Source organism: Octopus sinensis, linkage group LG4, assembly GCF_006345805.1.
Source record: "Octopus sinensis linkage group LG4, ASM634580v1, whole genome shotgun sequence".
NCBI lineage: Eukaryota > Metazoa > Mollusca > Cephalopoda > Octopoda > Octopodidae > Octopus > Octopus sinensis.
In genome coordinates, this window is record NC_043000.1 from 36,001,069 (window position 1) to 36,023,568 (window position 22,500).

The 22,500-nt window shown below is 37.3% G+C and overlaps 1 long non-coding RNA gene across 1 annotated transcript; it reads left to right on the forward strand.

The window, feature by feature from the left end:
• Positions 1 to 3,639: 3,639 nt before the first annotated feature.
• Positions 3,640 to 16,715, forward strand: LOC118762925. The gene is made up of 3 exons (XR_004998676.1): positions 3,640 to 3,652; positions 12,408 to 12,412; positions 16,622 to 16,715. It is a non-coding gene; the product is annotated as an uncharacterized LOC118762925 (long non-coding RNA).
• Positions 16,716 to 22,500: the final 5,785 nt, after the last annotated feature.

The window sequence follows — 22,500 nt, forward strand, 5'->3', positions numbered from 1 at the left end:
CTTGGACTCCACCTGTACTTGCTTGCAATGATTCATTCCTGAGAGTATGAGATCTTCGGGCCATTTGACGTTGAGGAAGTTGAAATCACCCATAAGAAATATGGTCACATGGTGTTCCAGATTCATGAGGATTTCTTTAATTCTTGTGAGGCAATCTTCAAACTTGCCTATGTGATTTGGAGCATCCGGTCGACAATATGTATATATATATATATATATATATAATATATATATATATATATATCAAATGAAATAAATGAAAAACAAGACGCAAAGGATGTTGCGGTACATATGTTTCGGGCTTTATAGAACAACTTATTCTTACATCGATGCATAATTGATATAACAGATAGATCAAAAGCCTTCTTCAGCCGCGTGCCGTTGTTACAACAAAGACTTGTATCACATTATAAAAGGTTTGAGAAAAAAAACCGAGTATCATTGGGAAAGTATGTTTGTAAATCTTCATAGGCGTACATGGTATTATTAGACTCCAAAACAAATCGTCCATACCGTTTTTTCACTCAATATTGGGCGACATTGGGGCGACTGTACACAGTCGACGCTATGGCGACCAGAGCTCGCTCTGGGCGACATTGGTATCACTATTACACTTGGGTTGGGTGCAGTGCAGTGCAACAAGATGCGTCTTCGTCAAAGCAATTGCTCCCCCAAAGCAAATTAAATAAAATTTGAGATACGTAGAACGTCAAAGCTGCTAACAAAAACAGGACAGTGAAAACATTCGGTAAGAGTTGTTTAACCCTAACGAGGTGAAGTGGTGAACGGTGGAGAAAAAAAGCTTTGTCAAGAGACAGATAAGAATGTGTGTTATAGTTATAAACTGAACGAGAAGAAAAAGAATTACATTTAATTATTGAGGACAGAATTTGAGTTAGAAATAGAGAACCATAAATATTGTATTATGCATAAAGTGGTGGCTTACATTCGGGGCTTCCAATTTCTCTGTAAAATATAAGATAGTCGCAAAATCAACGCACATGTCACACATCGATTACAAACACCGGTAGAAGATAAAAGTTCCAGAGGACATTCTTGTTCTTTCGTTTGTGCAAGGATCGTATTATGTTTCGGCTTAAAATGAATTATAGATACAAATATAATGTATAGAAATATATGAAAACCAGAATAGAAAATAAACGTCTTAGGCATATGAAATGAGATAACATGAGATATCAAGGTGTTATAAACTTGAAACCTACTAGAATATCATAGATTATATATATATCAAGTCATCCAATCAGTTCTGTCCAATTTTACCTTTTTTTTTTAGATTTGAATGAAATTTAATAGTATTTTAAAATGTCTAATTCAATTAAAAATTATTTTTATGCATTTGTGAACGTTTAAACTAATTCAATATTGTTTTACAAAATAACAGAGGGTGTCCACAAAGTCTGCGTACATGGGGATTAACACATACTTTTAAAACAAAACAATTTTATTTAATTATAATGTTAATAAATAATATTTTCAAAGTGATTTCCATCATTTTTCAATGCATAACTTGATGCGCCTTGCAAAATTCAGGTGAACTTGATTAAATAAGTCTACATTGACATCAATTTCAGCACACTGACTGGTAATGCGTTCTCTCATGTGCTTTAAATCTGTAATCTTTATTGTAATCTTTCTCTTTCAACATACCCCAGAAAAAGAAGTCAAGGGGAGAAAGGTCTGGTGAACGAGGGGACCTTTCCATATGAGGCCTTCTTCCAATTCAGTGAGGAAAAGTGTCATTAAGCCAATCTGTAACAGTTGTGGAAAAATGGGTAGGGGCCCCATCCTGCTGAAACCAATTCGGAAGGCCCTCGCCTAGGCGCTCAATTTGAGATATTAATTTGTCTCTCAAATTGTTTACATAAGTCTCATCTGTTACACGTTCAATGAAGAAGGGTCCTAGAACATGAACTTTCCACAAACCACACCACACCACACCATCACCTTTTTGCTGCCTTGCTGTTTGGATGGATCCATCCAATGTAGATTACCTCCAGACCAGTATAGAAGATTCTGTCTATTGACCTCACCAGTTACATAAAACGTAGCTTTGTCACTGAACAACAAAGTTTTTCGTAAAATTGATATTTTCATCCAATTTATCTGAAAACCATTCGCACATCTACATTCGTCTATCAGGGTCATCTTCATTTAAGTGATGCAATATCTGTAGGTTGTATCGATGAAACTTTTCCTCAACCAGCATTTTGTGGATGGTTGTTTTCGAACATCTAACACCGTGGATGTCCGATGAAGTGATTTTTGGGGGCGAGCAGAAACTTTAGCCATGACAGCCTCTTTCGTTTCATCTGAAGTCTTTGGTCGCCCGGAACGGGGTTTATCCAAAACACTGCCTGTTTCTTTAAATTTCTTGATCAATTTCCCGACGGCAGTAAAAAAAATAGTTTACCTATAAGGGTGTCGAAGATTAAATTCTTCCGCAATTTTGCGATAAGACCATCACTCTCGTCCACTTAATAATACTAACTCGATTCTTTCTTCTTTAGACAGATCCATCATTCGATCTGGGATTCTTTCTTCTTTAGGCAGAGCCATCATTCTATCATCTGTAGAAAAAATAACAAATAAATTTAAAAAAGTAAAGTATTTTTTTATTTAATTTAAACAAAAGTAAAAAAGGAAAATTATTATTTCTTATAATTGTTTATGTTTTGATTTTATTCAATCTACCCAGACTTCGTGGACACCCTAAAATTGCTTTGATTAAAACCATTTCAACATGGAAGTATCCAAGGAACATTTAAGGCACATATAATTCTTATGAGTATAATAAAGGTAACTCTGCAGCCGAAGTGACTCGAAACATACACTCAGTTTATGGGAAAGTGCTTGAATGAAAGAACTTGCAGGAGATCGTTTGCAAAATTGAAGATGAAGATCGAACAGGACGTCCAGTTGAGTTTGATGATAAGCTCCTTGAGGCATTACTCGAAGAAAATCCGTCATTATCAGTTGAAGAATTGGCAATAAAACTTACTTCAAACCATACAACAGTTCATCATCATCTTCAACAACGTGGAAAGATTCCTAAACTTGGAAAATATGTGTCTCATGTATTGTCCGAAAGCAACCGCAAATCCCGAGTTGACATCTGCCCTTCTCTCTATTTTCCCAAACTCATTTCACCCCTTTTCGATAGACTTGTGACGAAAAATGGATTTTCTATCGAAATGTAAAACGTCGTAAACAGTGGCTTGGTAAAAGGAAAAATGTTCAACCACAACCAAGAAGGGAACTTCATGGGAAAAAGGTTCTATTCTATCTGGTGCGATTGCAAAGGCGTAATTCACTTTATATTGTTACCACCTAATGCAACAATCAATGCTCAAGTCTACTGTCAGCAATTATAGCGTTTGAACCAAGCTTTGAAGGAAAAAAGAGCCGCTTTAGTGAGTCGAAAACGAGTGATGTTTCATCAGGACAATGCGCAACCCCACACTGGAAAGATCACATCACAGAAGATCGAAGAGGTCAGTTTGGAAAAATTTCTTCATCCAACTTATTCTCCCGACCTTACTCCTTCAGGATACCATTTGTTTCATAGTTTACAGAATTATTAGGGGGACACAACTTTCGCAAGCCAGGAGGAGGTCGAACCTGACATTTCAGAGTTCTTCGCTTTGAAACCAAAAGAGTTTTACATTGATGGGATTAGAAAGCTTGTAAATAGATGGAAGTAAATCATAGATAATCAGGGATGATTAACTTTCAATTAAATATAACATTTGATCACTTGGATTCTTTATCCAAAATTCGGACAGAACTTATGGGATGACCTGAGATATATACACCGGCGAAAATATATTTAAGACCGACGATGAAAGTTCTATTTCTTACAAAATATTTTGTTACTAACACCATACAAGTTATTTATATCTTTTACACCTTATGCAAAATTTATTTCTCTTTCGAATGATGCAAAAACTTTTTATACAACTTGAAGAATTCTAATGCTAAATTAATATATATTTCTTTACTGCCCACAAGGGGCTAAACATAGAGGGGACAAACAAGGACAGACAAACAGATTAAGTCGATTACATCGACTCCAGTGCGTAACTGGTACTTAATTTATCGATCCCGAAAGGATGAAAGGCAAAGTCGACCTCGGCGGAATTTGAACTCAGGACGTAATATAAACGTTTCAAATTTACCGGCAAAATTAGTTTAAGACCATGTAATATGTATGCAATTTTTTTGGCCAAAATGGGTGGTCACACAGCGAGCCAAAATGCACCATATAAAGTTATAAGTTAATGTTATTATACAATTTATTAATAATGGGAAAACAACGTAGCCTTAGTCCAGTCACGAGAGCAAAAATCGTATATTACAGCAATAAGTTTCCTTTTCGAACATCAGCAAGCAACTAAAGTGCAGTTAACAGGCTTGCGTGCAAGCGTGGAAGTTATACTCGGATACTGGTCAATATAAAGATCAGCAAAGGACTAGTAGCAGAATATTTTGTAAGAAATAGAACTTTTATCATCGATCTTAAATTTATTTTCGCCAGTGTGTATATTATATATATATAATGTATATAATACGAGAATTTTAATGGAGATAGCCTGCAGTATATAGTACAACATTTTGGTCTCCGTATATGAGCTAAGTATTAATAAAATGTGGTATACGATAAAAATTTCGGATATTTGTCTTAAAACATTCAGACAAGAAAATTCAGATGTAGTACATGAGGTATTATTCCGTACGAATATACACATATTTATGTTAAGAGTTTCATGATAAAAATATAGAAATATTGGGTTGTCCGGAAAGTTCGTGCCGATTTATAGCAACTTATATTTCGACTTATTTTAGAACATGTTTGGGTCCATAAAATAGGATTTGACTACACTTCCATTTAGAGCACAGTTTAAGCTATCTTTTCGTGGAAAAAGGTTTATGTTCCTAATTTTAAAATTAGTAGTACTTCCTATATAAATTTTCCTAAGTCCGGAGCGTTAAACTAACAAACCTGTTTGCTGTTTACACACCCGTCTTCGTCTTTTGTTCGTTTCTTTTGTAAGTTCCAAATATATATGTATATGTGTGTGTATGCATATATGTATATATATCTTTATATATATAAAACTGAGAATGTGTGTGTGTGTGTGTGTGTGTGTGTGTGTGTCTGTCTGTCTGTCTGTCTGTGTGCTTTCCTAAAACTTGAGAACTACACAACCAATTTCATTTAAATTTTACACATGCCTTATTTAGGGTCCGGGGAGTGTCATCGTCAAAAAAAAATTAACTTTTTGCCTAGGGCGAGCCCACAGCAATATCATATCTTCTCCACTACGATTCTCTAAAACTTGAGAACTACACAACCAATTTCATTCAAATTTTACACATGCCTTACTTTGGGTCCATGTAGTTTCATGGGCAAAAAAAGTTCAACTTCTTGTCTAGAGCGAGCCCATAGCAATATCATATCTTCTCCACCATTTCAGTATTACGTGTTAAAAGTGAAACAAAAATATTTCTCTATTTTATGTCAGATTCTTTCACTTTAACAATAAAAATAATAATAACAATTGAATTATATGTAGTAAGTAATAATTAAAATCAAACTAAAGTATAATATAATCGTAACATACAAAAGTAAAAATAGCAATTGGTATGAAATTGCATCAATGATTTGAACTTGAATAAGTGATTTCACATGAATGGGAATAAATTAAAGATATAATTAGCGTGCAGAAATGGAATAGTCCAGATGGATAATAAAAAATTAAATTAAAGAAAAGACTATTGTCTATAAAGTATACAATGTAGAGAAAAAAGAATAGCTAACAATTCCAGTCTGTTATATATTTTGAGTATTGTTATCACTAGTGATATCAAGATATAACTTTGTATTTTGCATTTTATGTGTAGATGTATATATATAGATGTACATGTAATATGTACACATATATATACACATATATACGTGCACTAGCACTATGACTCGGCAACGACGGGTCTTTAATGCTAGTATATATATATATATATATATATGGATTTCGTAGACAGGAACTTAAACAAATCAATCGTATATATATGTATGTATATATGTAAGTGTATGTGTTTTGGTATTGGCAACATGAATGACAATGGGCAGAGACTTCTTGAATTTTGCACATACCATAACCTGTGCATCACTAACACATTCTTTGCCAACAAGACATCTCACAAGGCATCTTGGAGACATCCAAGATCTCACCACTGGCATCAGCTGGATCTCATCATTACACGAAGACCCTTTTTTAATTCTGTTCAACTGACTCGTAGTTACCACAGCGCGGATTGTGACACAGATCATTCACTAATAAGAAGCAGAGTGAGGATTCTGCCTAAAATGTCCATCACTCCAAGAAAATGGGTCAAATACACATTAACACTGCCAGAACCTCGGACCCTACACTGCTGTTTCTATCAAGGTTGCCCTCAGTAGCTGCCCAACCTCCTCTGCTGAAAGTAGGTGGAATTATATCAGGGAAGCTTTGTATACCACATCAATAGATACTTTCGGCATGAGAGAAAGGCAAAACCCAGATTTTGTTCAGTGTTGGGCTCTCAGAGCTGGAAACAGTTATCGAAGCAAAGCGTGCAGCTCTGGTGTAATACAAGAGTGATTCTTCTATAAAGTCACTCGAAGAACTCAGAAAGGCAAGAAATAAAACCCAACTGACTGCCAGACGCTGTGCAAATAGTTATTAGCAGGAAATCTGTCTGAGTATCCAGTCAGCTGCTGACAGTGGCGACACCCGTGGGATGTATGCCGGTTTGAAGAAGGCCCTCGGTCCATCCGCAACCAAGTCAGCCCCTCTGAAATCAACTACTGGGGATCTCATCAAGGACTAAAGCAAGCAAATGGATAGATGGGTGGAGTACTACCAGGATCTCTACTCACGAGAGACCACGGTAGCTGAGGCTGCAATCGAGGGTGTCCAGATCTTGCCAGTCATGTGGGAACTTGACAGTCTGCCGTCTATAGCAGAGCTCACCAAAGCTATTGACTCCCTAGCAAGTAACAAGGCTCCGGGAAAAGACGGCATCCCCTTAGAGATAAACAAAACCGGCAAAAACACCATCCTGCTTCGGCACATTCATGAGCTTCTGAGTCAGTGCTGGGAAGAGGGTACAGTCCCTCAGGATATGCGGGATGCTAACATCATTAGGCTTTACAAAAACAAAGGTGACCGTGGTGATTGTAACAATTACCGTGGAATATCTCTTCTAAGCACTGTTGGAAAGGCTTCGCCTCGCATTATCCTGTCCAGGCTGCGACTGCTTGCTTCTCGAATTTATTCAGAATCGCAGTGTGGCTTTAGAAGAAGCAGATCAACTATTGACATGATATTCTCCATACGCCAACTTCAGGAGAAGTCCAGAGAGCAGAAAATGCCATTATATATGGCCTTCATTGATCTGACAAAGGCCTTTGACTTGGGAAGTAGAAAAGGCTTCTTCATCCTTCTCCAAAAACTCGGGTGTCCACCAAAGCTGCTGAGGATCATCACATCTTTCCATAATGATATGCAAGGCACCATACAGCACAATGGTTCAACATCAGCCGCCTTCCAAATACAAAAATAGGGTATGGCAAGGTTGTGTCCTTGCTCTTATATTATTTGGCATCTTCCTCTCGCTGCTGCTGTCACATGCCTTTGTGACATCAGATGATGGAGTGTTTCTGCACAGTAGAAGTGATGGGAAACTGTTCAATCTCTCGCGTCTGCGTAGCAATACCAAAATCAGAAGCGTCCTGATCAAGGAGATGGTATTTGCTGATGATGCCGCTCTGGTATCACACACAGAAGAAGCCCTACAAAGGCTCATCAACTGATTTGATCAAACATGTGGCAACTTTGGTTTATTTATCAGCCTCAAGAAGACCAACATCATGGGTCAGGCTACATCGACCATCCCAAGCATACATATAGGAGACCACAGACCACAGGAGGTGGAGAAGTTTACCTATCTTGGCTCTACCGTCACCTACAACCTATCCCTTGATACTGAGCTCAATATACGCATTGGCAAGGCAGCTGCTGTGATGGCCCAACTCTCCAAATGGGCATGGGACAACAATAAGCCGACCAAGACCACAAAAATGAAGATTTATCAGGCATGTGTACTTAGCACTCTACTGTATGGAAGTGAGACTTGGACGCCATACACACGCCATACGATTCCATACGTCGCCTAAATATCTTTCACCTGCGCTGCCTCCGGAAAATCCTTCTCATCAAATGGCAGAATCATGTCCCCAACAAAGATGTACTCAAGCAAGCAGAAATACCAAGCATGTTTACACTCCTCACACAAAGACGTATGAGATGGCTTCGACATGTTAGCCATATGGAAGATGGCAGAATCCCCAAGGACATACTCAACGGAGAGCTTGCTAGGTCTGTGGGAAGACCGTTCTTACGATACAAGGATGTTTGCAAAGGGACATGAATGCCTGCAACATCAATATTACCAACTGGGAAGCAGTTGCCAGCAACCGTGGAGATTGGCGACGTACCGTTAAAGAGGGAACACAAAGGAGTGACATTGAGAGAGAGGAGAAATGGAAAGACAAGAAAAGACGTCAACAAGAAAGTATGACTTTACAACCAGCCAGGCAAAGTCTTCGCTACATTTGCGGACCTGCCAGAGGGAGTGTTTGTCCAGGATAGGACTACACAGCCACAGCAGGAGATGTATTAGGACATGAAATGTAAAAGTAGGACTAGATTATTTTATGCGCAACTCCATTGTCTCCCGAGACAAAAAGGATGCCAACAACAATATATATGGATTTCGTAGACAGGAACTGAAGCAAATCAATCGTATATATATGTATATATGTAAGTGTATGTGCGTGTCTTTGTGTCTGTCTTTCGCCCTCATCACTGCTTCACAAATGCTGTTCATTTATTTACATCCACAAAACTTACTGGTTTCACAAGAACAAACTAATAGAATAAGTAGTAGGCTTATCAACATAAAAAAGCACTAGGCTGTGTCTCATATTTTTGTTTGCCCACTCAGTTGTATCTATCAATTTACCTTTGTGTGTATGTGTGTGTATATATCTATATCTATCTATCTATCAATCTATCTATCTATCTATCTATCTATCTATCTATCTATCTATCTATCTATCTATCTATCTATCTATCTATCTATCTATCTATCTATCTATTATCTATCTATCTATCTATCTATCTATCTATCTATCTATATCTATCTATCTATATATATATATATATATATATATATATATATAATATATATATATATATATATATATATATATATATATAGTTAATCCAAACAAGAAAGCACAAAAAAAAACACAACAACGCGAGGACGTGGAACAAATATAGTATTATTGGACGCTCAGGAAAGAAGGAAAGGAGGAGGGTATAACGTTTCGAGCGGAGCTCTTCGTCGGAAACATAGGAGAAGGAAAGATCCAGAGAAGGGAAGACAGAGGAAAAAAATCGCCAACGGTACACACGAGGTCACATTTTATATATAACACCCTAATGGGAGCCTTAACTCCCAAATTTTAGTCATTTCTTTTTTTATCCAAAACTAGGTCAAAAGTACTGAATGTATCTTTATGAAATTTTGAAATTATATTCTAAGCATAAGGGCCATTACCCCCATGACAATTCATATATTTTTGCTGGTGATGAAATTTTAACTATAGATATTAGACACAAATGAAGTAATATTTATAAAATTTCATCTTCTTACAAAGTTAGAAAGACCCCTCCATGGGGACTTAACACCCACAATTTTGTCATTTTATCTGAGCAAAAACGAATACAGTTGTGCTCTTGGAAGCTGTAGGGTTACCCGAGCATAAAAGTTGGGCATTATTTCTAATTTAATGGTACAACAGTGTAACAGTTTGCTTTGACATACACTTACATTGTGATTTCTGCATGTGGTGCATAAATTAAGTAAATGAGAGGCATCTTTGTCTCTACTGATTCAATTGCAAAGTGTTGAGTAAAGTTATTTGATTGCAGACCTCCTTTCAGTCTTTTTATTATCACTCGGTCACACATAGTCCCCAGATAGTAACATTGATTACAAGGCCTTCCCAGATGAGTGACTGGTTATTCAAAGACATTTATAGATTCTAAATTCATTCTGTCCAGTTACGTATCAGTATAGTGGTCATTTGCAAACTCCAGATGTGACACTTTAATTTCTCCTAAGCCCTCACGTCACACAGTTGTTAATGTTGATTTCAGTTGGGTCACGCCCTTCCAATTGCTATAGATTCGTAATGCATCTTACGACTGTGCCTGTCACCTGGATGATGAGGAATCCTACATTGGGAGTGGTAACGGCTAGGGTAGGGTAACTGACTGCTTATTGTGATCATTCATCTTTTGGTTTCCATGTGGCACGATTACAATTTTTTTAGGGTGTGTAAAGAGGGAAATAACCCTTATTTGCAATTTTGATGAAATTCGAAACATAGATATTCCAGTTCATTCAGAAAATATAACAGAAAAGTCTAATTCTTCAATTGAATGTAACCGGACAACGCCGGATATCTCTGCTAGTATATATATATATACATATGGAACAGGCAAACTGAGCATACTTCAAAGTCACTGACACCGTCTTCTGGTAAAAATGGAATAGAAATATGTACACTATACAAAAGTGCTGAATCTGTCTACAGTTTAATGTAAAAACAATAAAATAGTTTTTATTTTTTATTAGTCGACATAAAGGCGTCAAGCTGGTAGAAACGCTAGCAATCCGGGCGAAATGCTTAGCAGTATTTCGTCTGCCGTTACGTTCTGAGTTCAAATTCAGCCGAGGTCGACTTTGCCTTTCATCTTTCGGGGTCGATAAATTAAGTACCATTTACGCACTAGGGTCGATATAATCGACTTAATCCGTTTGCCTGCCCTTGTTTGTCCTCTCTGTGTTTAGCCCCTTGTGGGTAGTAAAGAAATAGGTATTTCGTCGGCTTTTACATTCTGGTTTTAAATTCCGTTGAGGTCGACTTTGCCTTTCATCCTTTCGGTGTCAATAAATTAAGTACCAGTTGTGTACCGGTTCGATCTAATCTATTCCCCTCCCCTCAAATTTCAGGCCTTGTGCCTAAAGTAGAAAAGATTTTTTAAGGCAGCGAGCGGGCAGAAAGCTTAGCACGCCGGGCGAAATTCTTAGCGATATTACGTCTGTTTTTTACGTTCTGATTTCAAATTGCGCCGAGATCAACTTCGCCTTTCATCCTTTTGGGGTCGGTAAATTAAGTACCAGTTGCGTACTGGAGTTGATATAATCGACTGGCCCTCACCCCCAAAATTTCGGCTCTTGTGACCAGAGAAGAAGAGAATCGTCTTCACGAAGTTCAAATTCCATCGAGGTCGATTTTGTCTTTCCTTCTTACGATGTCGATAAAGTAATTATAGGTTTTGGAGAGTATGTATGTACCTCGTAACTTAGCGGTTCGGCAAAAACGAACGACAGAATAAGTACTAGGCTTACAAAGAATAAGTTCTTGGTTCGATTAGTTCGACTAAACACGTCAAGACGGTGTCCCAGCATGGCCGCAGTTTAATGTCAGAAACAAAAGATAACAGATATATCGATATCTATCTATCTATCTATCTATCTATCTATCTATCTATCTATCTATCTATCTATCTATCTATCTATCTATCTATCTATCTTTATGAGTTCAAATTCCTCCAAGGTCGACTTTGCCTTTCATCCTTTCGGGGTCGATAAATTAAGTACCAGTTAAATATTGAGGTCGATGTAAACGACTTATCTCCTCCACTTAAATTGCTGGCCTTGTGCTAAAATTTGAAATTAATATATATAAAGTTGTTAGAACCAAGTAAAAACTCTACAACTGGTCTCATCATCTCTGGCTGCAAATTCTCTGGTAATTCCAAGTAGACCCACAGGAAAAATCGAATTCGCTGCTCGCCACCTACCGACACACGTGTGAAGCAATGAGATAGTATTTACATAGTTGTTCAACATGCTAAAATTAGCAGCCAAAGCATCACCTCAACTCGTGTCCTTCGAGCTTAAACACAAATAGATACACTGTATAATGTACTCCGAGGTACACAATGCTCGATGTGTCGTCGGGCAGAGCCATAACGGGAATGCTTTTTTTTAATCAGTTAAGATTGACTAAACATCATCATCATCGTCGTCATCATCATCATCATCATCATCATCATCATCATCATCACCATCATCATCATCACCACCACCACCACCACCACCACCACCACCACCACCACCATCATCATCATCAGCAGCAGCAGCAGCAGCAGCAGCAACAGCAGCAGCAGGAGCAACAGTAGCAGCAGCAACAGCAACATCCACAGAACCAGTTCTGATTTGTTCGTATCATCTGGTATCTATTGTGAGTCATTTGAATAGAAATGTGTCTCGATTACGGATTAAATACCTCCCCCTCCCCCAATATTCGTTGGTCGTACACTAACCCTTAAACTACGGCGATTTACTCTCCTTTGCAACAAATAATGGGAATTGATAAAAAGCAGATTAAAAGCAACAAATAAATTTCTTATGACAAAGGAACAGGAAGGAAGGAATTCATATATTTTCCCCGGGAAGGGGGAGACAGCGAAGTAGGATTACAACAGGGGAAGTAATCCATTCAAATTCCACTCCATACTCAAAAACTGACTTCAAATATTGTTGTAAAGTGTAAAGCTTGAAAAATAAGAATTTCTCTTTTTGCCAATACACACATAAAACACACACACACACACACACACACACACACACACTAACACGCAGACCTGTTTCTACTGCACACCTACTTACACACCACATGCCCGTGCAAATGCACACACGCTTTATTCCACGCGCAGCTTATACTAAATACATCCAGACATACACGTGTTTCAATGCATGAGTGTGTGTGTGTGTGTGTACGTCCTTACGCGTATGTGCGTATTTGCATATGAAAAGCGGAATGTCTATATATGTGGATAATTTGAAATACAATGCATTATGTACTTACTGATAAGCACGCAGTCTATAATATATATGTACAACTTGCCCGTATCTATCTATCTATCTATCTATCTATCTATCTATCTATCTATCTCTATCTATCTATCTATCTATCTATCTATCTATATATCTATCTATCTATCTTTATGAGTTCAAATTCCTCCAAGGTCGACTTTGCCTTCATCCTTTCGGGGTCGATAAATTAAGTACCAGTTAAATATTGAGGTCGATGTAAACGACTTATCTCCTCCACTTAAATTGCTGGCCTTGTGCTAAAATTTGAAATTAATATATATAAAGTTGTTAGAACCAAGTAAAAACTCTACAACTGGTCTCATCATCTCTGGCTGCAAATTCTCTGGTAATTCCAAGTAGACCCACAGGAAAAATCGAATTCGCTGCTCGCCACCTACCGACACACGTGTGAAGCAATGAGATAGTATTTACATAGTTGTTCAACATGCTAAAATTAGCAGCCAAAGCATCACCTCAACTCGTGTCCTTCGAGCTTAAACACAAATAGATACACTGTATAATGTACTCCGAGGTACACAATGCTCGATGTGTCGTCGGGCAGAGCCATAACGGGAATGCTTTTTTTTAATCAGTTAAGATTGACTAAACATCATCATCATCGTCGTCATCATCATCATCATCATCATCATCATCATCATCACCATCACCATCATCACCACCACCACCACCACCACCACCACACCACCACCACCACCATCATCATCATCAGCAGCAGCAGCAGCAGCAGCAACAGCAGCAGCAGGAGCAACAGTAGCAGCAGCAACAGCAACATCCACAGAACCAGTTCTGATTTGTTCGTATCATCTGGTATCTATTGTGAGTCATTTGAATAGAAATGTGTCTCGATTACGGATTAAATACCTCCCCCTCCCCCAATATTCGTTGGTCGTACACTAACCCTTAAACTACGGCGATTTACTCTCCTTTGCAACAAATAATGGGAATTGATAAAAAGCAGATTAAAAGCAACAAATAAATTTCTTATGACAAAGGAACAGGAAGGAAGGAATTCATATATTTTCCCCGGGAAGGGGGAGACAGCGAAGTAGGATTACAACAGGGGAAGTAATCCATTCAAATTCCACTCCATACTCAAAAACTGACTTCAAATATTGTTGTAAAGTGTAAAGCTTGAAAAATAAGAATTTCTCTTTTTGCCAATACACACATAAAACACACACACACACACACACACACACACACACACACACACACACTAACACGCAGACCTGTTTCTACTGCACACCTACTTACACACCACATGCCCGTGCAAATGCACACACGCTTTATTCCACGCGCAGCTTATACTAAATACATCCAGACATACACGTGTTTCAATGCATGAGTGTGTGTGTGTGTGTGTACGTCCTTACGCGTATGTGCGTATTTGCATATGAAAAGCGGAATGTCTATATATGTGGATAATTTGAAATACAATGCATTATGTACTTACTGATAAGCACGCAGTCTATAATATATATGTACAACTTGCCCGTATCTATCTATCTATCTATCTATCTATCTATCTATCTATCTATCTATCTATCTATCTATCTATCTATCTATCTATCTTTCTATATGTCTATTTAAAATACGCATGTATCGTTATCACGCACGCGCGCTTGTGTGTGTGTGCTCATCTCTCTGTTTCTCAACACACACATGCGTGTAGACATACGATATCTCACTATATCGACATTTATTCCCCCCCTCCACACTTTTTATTGTGTTTTATCTTCTTTTGCTGTCGCACATTAAAGCAAGCTCGGTGTTAAAAACCTTATTAATTTTATTACTTTAAATAGTTAATTAGCAAAAATTCCTTCAACCTTGGATCGGTAACAAGTATCTTGTGAATGCTTTTACTTCAAACGCTGTTCGCTAAACTGCTTTCTTCAATGGCTGTCGTTCATTCGGTGCTCATGACGTCAGCACTGACGTCAGAGAAAATGGCGCACGTAAAACAAAGCTGTTAAAGCGAGTAGCGTTATTACAACCCAATAATTGAAGGCGATCCAAAACAACTCAATTCACGACATACTTTGTCCCCTCTTTCACTGGTTTTACTCACGCTTTCCCCCTCGATCGTGTTACGATGCACGCCAAAATGTGCAGAGTCTATTTCTAACATTTAAAAAAAAAAATTAATTTTCTTTTGGTTTATGTATTTATTAATTTATTTGCTTATTTCTGTATTTGTTAAAGTAAGAAGATTGTAACCAAGGGATCTAATTATACCTGATCGAAGTCAGTTCAACACATGAACAGGCTCTGTTTTATACCAAATATTTTATACCAAATATTTTATACCAAATTCCCTTTATCACCCACCTTTCTGCCTCTCTTTTCCTTTCTCGCTCTTTCTCTGTGTCAGTCTCTCTGTCTCTCCTTTCTCTCCTTGGCTCCCGTTTTTTTCTTCACTCCCAATATATTATCATCGTCTTCTATTGTCTTCATCATTGTCACGTCCTTATGACTTTCCTTTCCCTTCACGTCTCCTCTTCCACCACCTCTTCAACATCATCTCCGTCCTCATCATCATCTCCAATATCCTCCTCATCAGAACCACAATACTAATCGCCATCGTCATTGTCGTCATCGTCGTCATCATCATGATCTTCATGATCATGATGATCAACGTCATCATCGTTATCCTCCTCCCCCTCGTCCTCCTCGTCCTCGTCTTCGTCGTCATCATGATCATGACCATCATGATCATCATCATGCTCATCATCCTCATCATCATTATAATCATCATCATTATCATCTTCATCATCACTACTCTCTGTGAATATTGTAAGATGCTGTTGTAAGTTGTCAAAGACAAATTGCCCTAGAAACTCACTCCTTACCATGCAACCAAATGATCCAAGACATTTCCGAACAATCCACCCCAATTAATCTCCTCTGTTGCCCCCCTCCTCACCCCGTAGAGGTGGGGGCCGTTCGGATCCCTTCATCATCGAGCTATTTACACTTCCCACCTGTCTCTCTAAACCTCTTCAAACACCTGATCATTACTTTCTATCTACACCCCAATGTTCTTTAAAATATGGGACATTCCCTGTTCCAGTAATCCTTTCATCACCTGAAGCGATTCACTTGGTATTACCATTTTCATCTCCTCTGCAAAAAGGTCAAACATTTGGCAGCGACAATCCTACAACAAATTGGTGGTGAAGGGAAGGGTAGGTGCAGGATCGGATCATCTCTATATCCCGTGTTGTCTTTCTGTTTTAATATTTTTCAGATGTGTGGCAGCGGAACAAAAAAATGCTTAACCGCATTGCTTCTGGCCCTTTACGTTCTGAGATCAAGGCATGACTAATCTTAATTATTGGGACCACTTTAAAACATTGTAACTTCATTCTTTCCAGCGCCGCGGTGATCACTACAAAAATTGTACAATGTAGTAGGATATACCACCATCTTTGCCCAAACGACCTTAATGTTGGATTCAGAATACATCCAAGATCGGGGCCACGTGCCATACACCCCCTACACAATTCATGTTCACCAGACATAAATTCACGGCAACACAATTTCTTTCCCTCAACAGATCCTGCTCCATTTAACATTATCCCAAAACAAATCAACGAAGAAAAAGACAGCATCACCTTTAAACGAAATCAGGAAAATTTCTTCACGGAACAACAACTCAGTCAACAACAACTCCCTACTTGAATGGGCCACGATACCACTAAACTAGACTTTAAAATGGCTGATCCTATCAGGTCGTGCTTATAAGTTTGACATTACATGGGAAAATCTTTGACTGAAACATATCTAAGTAAATGTCGTCGAGGTCGACTTTACCTTTCGTCCCTTCTGGGTCAATAAAATAATTTGAGCTCTGGCATCGATTTGATCGATTTCCTCTTCCCCTCAAAATTGTTAACATTGTGCCAAAATTTGGAAGAAATGTTCTTCAGCTGTAATTATAACAATCTCCTTGTTCATTTGACGTGACTCACCGCATAATAGATCCTTCACTCATAGGGTCGGTTTCCTGGTTTCCGCAGCGCAAGTATTATCTCGGTCTGTCGCAAGAACACTCATCTTTGCCAGCTGAGTAGACAGGTGCATTATTCCTATCAATGTTTCTGCAACACTATACACCTCGTCTACGTTTCTTCAAGAATTCCAGCGAAATGTTCGCCGTCCTCCTCGGAGGAATTATCATTTTACCTATATTATTTTCAACTCTGCTTCCTCTACATTTCTTCCTCGGTCGACAGCTATAAATTTTGCCGTCAGTTTTATATTTAAAACCTGTGTTAGACCAATTTTATATGATAAATATTTTAAAAAATCGCCTGCAATGAAATATAACGTGTCCCGGTGATGTTTACCGCCTTGCGTCAATCTTTCGATACGGGTTCAAATTCTGACATAAATAAAATCTAATTAAATACGATAAATTAAAAAGATAAGTGAAAAACAAAGAGGGGGAGGACCAATCAAGGACAAAAGTTCATAAAAACAACAGCAACAACAACAGTTAAATACCGCTTCACCAGCAAAAACAATTACAAAAAAAAAAAGATTACTGTCTTCATTGTTTTAACTATTTAATTAATTCATGTTTAAATTAATTACTTAATTGTGTAATTAATTTAATTTTCTGTGATTATATATATATTTGTCTATATATGGCGGCTGCTTACTGGGTTAATCTTCACTTCTTTCTCCCTTTCCATTTCTCGTTTTTTTGTTGTTGTTTAGTATATATCTTCACAGGCACAAACATACATACGTATCACAGTCACACACACCACATACACACACATGCGCAAACAGACAAGTATGTAATCATATGTATATGAATATATGTATGTAAAGATATATATATATATATATTTGTATATATATATATGTATATATACAGATATAATATATATATATTTACGCGTATTCACGTACACGCACATGTATATACACAGAGACACAGAAAAAAATGCATTCGCACACACACACACTCACACACACACACGGACACACACACACACATACACACACACACACACACACACACACACACACCACAAGTGTATTCATAACTAGAGATTATTCAACTTTCACCAATCATACAAATATTTGTCTGCCGTGTTTTCACACAGCCATCCATCGATTCTTCCATTCATCCATGCACACACACACACACACACACACACCGATGTACAAGCATAACGGCATTCACGCACGTGTACACACACATATATACACACATATACACATAACTCTATATACAAGTATATATAGATATATATATAATATGTAAAAAAAATATGTGTATATGTGTGTGTGTGTGTGTGTGAATTGCTGCTATTTATTACTGGTTGTTTGTGTTATTGCTCCGTGGTAAAATTCAAGCGAAATAATAAAAGAGTTTCAAGGGAGATAACAAGAAGAAGAAGAAGAAAAAAAAACCTCGCGTAAAGCGTAGAACAAACAAATAAATATCGAAACCAAATATGAGATTGAGCAGGCTTGCAAACAGCAATCGACTCGTATTTATTGACACCGTTTTGAATTTATCTTTTATGAGATTATATGATATGCGCATACATACAACTTACGCACACACGCGTACATATAAATACATACATATATAGATACACACACACGCTTATAGATATACATGCATGTGTGTGCGCGTGTCTATATATATACGCATTTTTTTTCTCTCCTTCTTTCTGTGTTTTTCTCTCTCTGTGTATCTTTCTGTTGAAGAGCGTAGGCTCGAAACGTTAAAGACTTGTTTTATTTATATTTCCTGAGCGCCATACTAATACAATTGTTCGTTTGTCTTCCACCTGCCTTCGTCTTTTGTTTATTTTCATAAAGCTTCCCGTTATATATATATATATATATATATATATATATGTATGTATGTATATATACATATATTTATAAAGCATTATATACACCACAAAGCAATATATATAGAGCGTATACATAATACTATAAAATCGCATACCCGTATTGATATACATACATGCGTAAAGGTTCTCTACTGACTTATATGCATATATATGTATGGATATTTGTATATATTATATATATATATATATATATATATATATATATCATATATATATATGTGATGTATGTATGCATGTGTGTATGTATGTATGCTGTATGTATTATATGTATGCATGCATTATATGTATTTATTGTATGTATGTATGTATGCATGTGTGTATGTGTGTATGTATGTATGTATGTATGTATGTGTATGTATGCATGTCTGCATGTATGTATGTGTGCATGTATGTATGTGTGTATGTATGTATGCGTGTGTGTATGTATGTATGTATGTATGTATGTATGTATGTATGTATGTATGTATGTATGTATGTATGTATGTATGTATGTATGTATGTGTAGACACCTGATGTTTCTCCAGCAGCAAGTGGTTTATTCCTGGTGTTTAGGAAGTGATACGGAATAAGATTTCTAGAATGAGAAACCGAAAGTTCCATGAACCGGAAGTTGCGAGGTACATACTAACACGTACGATCACGCATGCGCACGCGCTCTCTCTACATATACACGCATATATATTCCGCCTTTCCTTCGTAGTCGTCATCAACTCCCTCCCCCACCATTCTTTTTCTTCTTCCCTTTTCTTCTTCCTCGCCTCTCTCTTTTGCCCCTATTGTTCCTAATATTCGTCATGTCGTAAACACACCAACATCGGTTGTCAAGCGACGTTGGGTTCAAACACAGACACCCAAACATATACTCATGCATATATATATATATACACATATACGACGGGCTTATTCCAGTTTCCGCCTACCAAATCTACTCACAAGGCTTTGGTCAGCCCGAGGCTATAATAGAATGCACATGCCAAGATTCCACGGGACCATGTGGTTGGTAAGCAAGCTTCTTATCACAAAGCCACTCCTGCACCTATATATATGTATATATATATATATATGTGTGTGGTGTGTGTTGTGTGTGAGTGTGTGTGTGTGTAAGTATTTATGTATAAAAATTTACAATAGTGTTGGAAGCACTAGTAACTGGCTTAAACATCGCTGTGGTATAAAGTGATGTTTCCAGAAAACGTAAATGGCGAATATTGAAATTCCAAGATCGGCTGGTATTGTTTAATAGCCGCAAAGGTTACTAAGAACTTGTCTTTCGTAAGTTTCGGTGGCAAGACATTTGGTTTCTTTTGAAATTGATTTAAGTGTAGAATATTAGGAAACAATGTGTCCGCTGCCAGCACTGTGTGACCAGTCGACTTGCAGCAGTGTGTATAAAATGCCAGTTAATTACTTTCTCGCCCTTTCTTCGATATCCCCTGATAATGCGACAACATATTTAAGTAAAACGACTCCCTTATTCGCAAAAATAGAATCTGTATTGGCAATTACGAAGCATTTCAGTATGTATTGTTGATAAGTACTGAGAAGAAAAGTTTAAAAAGGAAGACCGATGTTAGTACTGAAATATTCGGCGTGTGCTCAAATACCGATACACGGGCGAACAGATACACATGCATACACAAATAGATACATTCTTTCTCTCGCATACACACATGCACACAGCTATTGTATTTGCATAGACAGAGCTAGAGTGCTCAATACTTATATCAGAGCGATAATATGTGTAACCATCTCTCCTCTCTCTCTCTCTCTCTCTCTCCTCTCTCTCTCTCTCTCTCTATATATATATATATATATATATATATATATATATATAGATATATATATATATATCTATTTACTCTTTCTTTTACTTGTTTCAGTCATTTGACTGTGGTCATGCTGGAGCACAGCCTTTAGTCGACCAAATCGACTCCAGGACATATTCTTTGTAAGCCTAGTACTTATTCTATGGGTCTCTTTTGCCGCGCCGCTAAGTTACGGGGACGTAAACACACAGCATCGGTTGTCAAGCGATGTTGGGGAGACAAACACAGATACACAAACATATACACACACATACAGACATACATACATACAAACATATATACATATATATATATATATATATATATATATATATAGATATATATATATATATATCTATAGATATATATATATAAAGGCAAAGAAAATTATAAAAATCAGAATGCTAAATTGAGGTAAATTTTAATGAAAATGGGTGTATGGAAAATTCAACAAAAAATTATTTTTGAATATTAACTCTAACCGGTTTCGTCGCAAGCCTATCATTTCTTAACGTGCAGTCAACACAACCCCACATTATATATATATATATATATATATAACACATATACCATACATATATATATATATATATATATATATATATATATATATATATACGACGGGCTTCTTTCAGTTTCCATCTACCATATCCACTCACAAGGCTTTATTCGGCCCGAGGCTATAGTAGAAGACACTTGCCCAAGGTACCACGCAGTGGGACTGAACCCGGAACCATGTGGTTCGTAAGCAAGCTACTTACCACACAGCCACTCCTACGGCTATATATCCATATACATTTATATATATGCACATATAGAAAAATACACATATATGATACACATGTGCATATGTATATATATGTATATTTACGCATATATATGGTGGTGGTGGTGGTGGTGGGTGTGTGGTGTGTGTGTGTGTGTGTGTGTGTGTGTGTGTGACTGTGTGTGTATAAAGTTTCAGACTAACCCTTCCCAAATTCGAAAAATAACACGAGAAATTTTTTCTAAATTTCACGAAATTTTCTGTTTTTTTGTTGCTAAACGTTTGTCTCCAACTGAGACGGAAATTGCAATAAATTACAAATTTATTGCGCATAGCATTCAGTATGTCACTCGGTTATTTAATATGATATAACTTACAAAAGACATCGAAATTGTAAATGTCATGCTTTAAAGAAAAATAAGCAAATTTAAGCTAAAAAAAAAACAAAACAAATTTCAGCTCAAAATTTTACAGAATAAATTCAGTAACATATAATGGTTAAAATCGTTGTAAAAAGGCATAGTTTATCACACACACACGCACACACCTCTCTCTCTCTCTCTCTTTCCTTCTCGCTGTCTTCCTCTCTCTTCCCCCTCTCTCTCTCTCGCAGCTGCCAGGTTTACGTCTTGCAAGTTATATGGTGACCCTGTTGGTGTTGGTGTCACATATCAAACAGCAGTGGTGGATCCGTATAAAAAGCCCCTAGTTCACTCTGTTCAATTGTTGGTGTTAGGAAGGGCATCCAGAAGTAGAAACCATGCCAAAAGAGACACTGGAGTCAGTGCAGCTCTCCGGCTTGCCAACTGCTGTCGAACCGTCCAACACTCGTTAAATTATGATGTCGACGACGACGATGACGATAATGATTATACATGTGTGTTCGTAAGATGCGATATTTCTTTGCTTAGAGTAATTAGATATATAAGATATAATGCAATGA